The sequence below is a fragment of the Eschrichtius robustus genome, chromosome 5 (assembly GCF_028021215.1).
Source record: "Eschrichtius robustus isolate mEscRob2 chromosome 5, mEscRob2.pri, whole genome shotgun sequence".
Classification (NCBI taxonomy): Eukaryota; Metazoa; Chordata; class Mammalia; order Artiodactyla; family Eschrichtiidae; genus Eschrichtius; species Eschrichtius robustus.
In genome coordinates this window covers 115,738,870-115,744,477 of record NC_090828.1, presented here as the reverse complement: position 1 = coordinate 115,744,477, position 5,608 = coordinate 115,738,870, and the positions used below count along the sequence as shown (strand labels likewise).

Below are 5,608 nucleotides of genomic sequence, written 5' to 3'. Positions count from 1 at the left end.
AACCCTAACCCATACTCTACGCCGTACCCGAACCCGTACCCGAAACTTTACCATAAGCAGTACCCTAACCCTATCCCTAACCCTAAGGTACCCTTCACTGCTTCTGCCTCCAATAGATTTCCTAAGCACTAGTGTTTTATGGAACAGGTTAAAAAGATAATCGTAATGTGATTCCTTTATAACGGGTGTGTTCCTTATCTTATACTAGTGTCTAAACTCCTCTCCATGGCTGGACCCGAAATAATATTCCTTTACCTGCTAAGTGGTATCTAGAGAGTGGGATAGGTTTAATAAATACCCTAACCCTAACACGTACCTTAATCCTAACCCCTACCCTAACCCTAACACGTAACCTAATCCTAACCCGTACCAAAAAACCGAGCTCTAACTCTAAAACTAACCGTAAACCTAACACTAACCTATACTGCACGACGTACCCAAAACCGTACCCTAAATAGTACCCTAGCCCTAACCCTAACCCTAAGCTACCCTTGACTGCTTCTGACTCCAATAGATTTCCTAAGCACTAGTGTTTTAAGGAACAGGTTAAAAAGAGAATCCAAATGTGATTTCTTTATAATGGGTGTGTTCCTTCTGTTATCCTAATGTCTAAAGTCTTATACATGGCTGGACCCCAAATAATATTCCTTTACGTGCTAAGTGGTATCTAGAGAGTGGGATAGGTTTAATAAATAGCCTAACCCTAACGCGTACCCTAACCCTATCTCCTACCGTTACCCTAACACGTAGCCTAATCCTAACCTGTACCCTAAAACCGAGCCCTAACGGTAAAACTAACCCTAAACCTAACCCTAAACCATAACCTACGACATACCCACACCCGACCCGAACCCGTACCATGAGCCGTACCCTATACCTAACCCTAACCCTAAGGTACCCTTGACTGCTTCTACCTCCAATACATTTCCTAAGCACTAGTGTTGTAAGGAACAGGTTAAAAAGTTAATCGTAATGTGATTTCTTTATAACGGGTGTGTTCCTTATCTTAACCTAGAGTCTAAACTCTTCTCCATGGCTGGACCCCAAATAATATTCCTTTACGTGCTAAGTGGTATCTAGAGAGTGGGATAGGTTTAATAAATACCCTAACCCTAACGCGTACCTTAACCCTAACCCCTACCCTAATCCTAACACGTAACCTAATCCTAACCCGTACCCAAAACCGAGCCCTAACTGTAAAACTAACCCTAACCCTAACCCTAACGCATACTCTGCACCGTACCAGAACCCATACCCTAAGCCGTACACTATCCCTAACCCTAAACCTAAGCTACCCTTGATTGCTTCTGCCTCCAATAGATTTCCTAAGCACTAGTGTTTTTTTTTTTTTGTTTTTTTTTTTTACATATTTACTTTTTATTGAATTTGTTAATGTTACAGAGTTTTTGCACTGCCAAACCATGCCTGAGAATTCAAAGAAAGAAATGGTACAATGGACAGCCTCATCCACCCATCATACAGCATATTAAAACTTGATTCATGTGCATTTTGATAATTTCACAATCTTTTAAAAAGTTATAACAAGGGTTGGAATTTTTAAATCTCCTGCAGGTCTTCAGATTTCTATGCCATTAAGTAACATTTCCACATATTCATCTCATTCCTCAATAACATAACCCCCAACAAAGTTTTGCTGGAAAAAAATGCATACTTTTTAGGGGAAATATGTGGCTCAAGGTCCAAGAGGTTACTTGTTAAAAGGTTTCTGGTTCTCAAATGAAGTCTTCAGATTAACCAAGAATCCTTTCTCACTCATCCAACCTCTCCTTGGCTGGCTCAGCTACTCACCCAAGTACACCAGAACGTAGGCATCCTGCCTGCCACTTCAAATAATGCCAACATTATTGCCCAGATATGGTTTGCATCTGACAGCAGATGACTCTGTAACACTCCTAGGAGTGCGATTCCTGCACTGACACTTATCAAGACTGAACTCCTAGAGGAAAATGCTCCCACATCAGGAGTTTTACTCACCCATTTGCTTCACTCTTGCCAGTAGCAAGTCTGCAACTCCTACATTTGGCAAAGGGATTTTATTATAGAGAAACCCAGACTCTGCATCAAGTGGTCACAAGCCACTTTGAAATATTTCTATTGAACCGAAGATACAAAACTAGGAAATTACCAGACTATCTCATTAGATGGAAAGACTTTTCAGTAATCCTGGGTAGCGTCCTGATGTCCTTTTCCAGGACTAAAAATTACTGGATAGTTTAAGCTGTAATCATTAAAAACAGAAGTGCTACATCACCTGTCTTTCGCCCCCGACTCTCCAAATGAACACCATAAAAAGACACACCAGGAGGTTGATGACAGAGCTAGGCTGGGACAATCACTGCGTCTAATACCTTAAACGTTTGGGCACAAGTGCATCTGGAATTCTTGTCAGAGATCATGCAAGATCCATGAAACTTCAGTGGGTTTTAGGTTGAGGTTCTGCTCTCACTGCTTTGAATTTATAAGGACACATCTGTGACTCCCTTGGCCTGAGCAGAAAATATACTCTTTCCACCAGTTTACTATACAACTTAGACCTGATTAGAGGAAGCTTTAGCAGCACCTGAAGTAGAGCCCCCTGCATCTACTGCCCTTTACATCAAAGGCCATCTGGTTCTGCTCTAGGGATTGGCAAATTCACGAGACGTTTCACAATTCCAATGCATATTTCAGGTTACTTAGCCAAGCAATATGCTCTGTCAAAGAACTATTCCAAGTCAAAGCAAAAAAAAGAAAGAAAAAAAAGAAAGAAAAAAAAAAGCCTTAATATGGAACACAGAAAAAGCACTACCCAAATAAAAAATTACTAAAAAAAATAAGATTATTCCCTCCCCACCCCTTTTCCCACTTGGTGACCCGAGTTTGGTTGAATTTAATTTGTGGTTACCTCAGAATACAACTCAAAGTTTAAATTATAAATCACAGCCCTACACAGATTATCTGAACACATCAGTTCTTTTGAGAGCGGCATGTTCCGGGAAGTCTAATACCCACTACAGAGTGTTCCTTATGAATGGGGCACAGGACAGGTTAATTAAGGTCACTTAAATCTTCATCTTTTACAGCAGATCAGAACCCAGATGGCTGACTTTCTGCAGAATTTCTGATAGGAATCCAGTAGAGCTGGTTTCAAGTTTCACATCGACACTTAAAAGCTGTAACCTTCTTATCCAGAAGTTGTGATCCACATGAAGTCCACAATGAATGCAGCAAATCTGAGGTAGTCAACCCTTACGAAGGCTCAGTATTTCCGGCTTTCTACATGCTTGGCAGTGGACTGCAGGGATGGGAACTGTGTATCACTGTAGATTTCTGGTGGTCCTTGGGGGGCTTTCCTTGTTGTGGTCAACCTGGCCCCAGGAGGCCTATACACGCCACTAGTCATTGTCGGTTCTGGGGTTTCTGTAACAACTACTGGAGCAGGAGGTGCTTGTACCGAAGCTGTTTTATTCCAGGGACCTGAAGATTTTTCTACACCACCACCACCTCCTCCGCCTTCTTCCCAGTTATCACCTGGATCTTCTCTTTTTTCATTTTCATCTTCTTCCTTTTCACTTATTTGCATTGCTTGAACTCTTAGGCCGCTGTAATCAACCTCTTTTTGCTCAAATTCTTTCCACTCATCTTCATCCTTTGTCACAACCTTGGTGGCGGCCCCAGGGCCCGTGGCCCCCGCGCCCGCGGTCCCGCTGTCGCCCGGCCGGGTCCCCGCGCCCGCCCCACCGCCCGCCGCGCCCGCGGCTCCGCTGCTCCCGCCGGCGCCGCCCGCCGAGCCCGTGGCGCTCGCCGCCCGGTTGCTCCGCTCCTTCTTCTTCTTCTTGTCTCTCTTGGCGAAGAAGTTGTCCAGGCTCCGCTCCTCCATCTCAGCCATGGTCGCGGCCTCCTCGGCCCGGATGGGTGGGGCCGGCGGCGGGCGCTGCCCGCGGGGCTCCGAGCTCGGGGTCGAGGCCGGCTCGGCGCTCAAGCTCCCGGGCGCGGCGACGCCTCAGCCCCGCGGGGTCGCCGAGGCGTTTGCGTTGGGGCGAGCGGCTCCCCCCGCGTGCTGGCGAACGGTGGTACGGCCCTCCTTGGGGCTCGCGTGCCGCTGCCGCCGCCCCGCCCGCCCGGGCTGCAGCGACAGCGGTGCAGGATCCCGCCCGCTCCGCAGCCGGAGGGCAAAGGGAACGTGCGGGCCAGAGGTTCCAGTCAGCACTCGTGTTTTAAGGAACAGGTTAAAAAGAGAATCCTAATGTGATTTCTTTGTAATGGGTGTGTTCCTTGTCTTATCCTAATGTCTAAACTCTTCTACATGGCTAGACCCCAAATAATATTCTTTATGTGCTAAGTGGTATCTAGAGAGTGGGATAGGTTTAATAAATACCCTAAACCTAATGCGTACACTAACCCTAACCCCTACCCTAACCCTAACACCTACACTAATCCTAATTCGTACCCTAAACCGAGCCCTAACCCTAAAACTAACCCTAACCCTAACCCTAACCCTAACCCATACTCGAACCCGTTCCCGAATCCGTACCCTAAGCCGTACCCTAACACTAACCCTATCCCTAACACTAACCCAAAGCTACCCTTGACTGCTTATGCCTCAAATAGATTTCCTAAGCCCTAGTGTTTTAAGGAACAGGTAAAAAAGAGAATCCTAATGTGATTTCTTTATAATGGGTTTGTTCCTTATCTTTTGCTACTGTCTAAACACTTCTCCATGGCTGGAACCCAAATAATATTCCTTTACGTGCTAAGTGTTATCTAGAGTGTGGGATAGGTTTAATAAATACACTAAACCTAATGCGTACCCTAACCATAACCCCTACCCTAACCCTAACACGTACCCTAATACTAAGCCGTACCCTAAACTGAGCCCTAACCCTAAAACTAACGCTAACCCTAACTCTAACCAATACCCTATGCCGTACCCGAATCCGTACCCTAAGCCGTACCCTAACCATATGCCTAACCCTAACCGTAAGCTAGCCTTGACTGCTGCTGCCTCCAATAGATTTCCTAAGCCCTAGTGTTTTAAGAAACAGGTTAAAAAGAGAATCCTAATGTGATTTCTTTATAATGGGTGTGTTCCTTATCTTATCCTAGTGTCTAAACTCTTCTCCATGGGGGAACCACAAATAATATTCCTTTACATGCTAAGTGGTATCGAGAGAGTGGGATATGTTTAATAAATACCCTAATCCTAAAGTGTACCCTAACCCTAAACCGTACCCTAACCCTAACAAGTACACTAATCTTAAACCGTATCCGAAACTGAGCCCTAACCCTAAAACTAACCCTAACACTAACCCATACCCTACGCCGTACCCGAACCAGTACCCGAATCCGTACCCTAAGCCGTAACCTAACACTAACCCTAACACTAACCCTAACCCGAAGCTACCCTTGACTCCTTCTGCCTCCAATAGGTTTCCTAAGCACTAGTGTTTTATGGAACAGGTTAAAAAGATAATCGTAATGTGATTCCTTTATAACGGGTGTGTTCCTTATCTTATACTAGTGTCTAAACTCCTCTCCATGGCTGGACCCGAAATAATATTCCTTTACGTGCTAAGTGGTATCTAGAGAGTGGGATAGGTTTAATAAA

At 45.1% G+C, this 5,608-nt stretch overlaps 1 pseudogene; it reads right to left on the bottom strand.

The window, feature by feature from the left end:
- Positions 1 to 1,712: 1,712 nt before the first annotated feature.
- LOC137765400 (protein CDV3 homolog pseudogene) lies at positions 1,713 to 4,201 on the bottom strand (annotated as a pseudogene).
- Between the last annotated feature and the right edge of the window lie 1,407 nt (positions 4,202 to 5,608).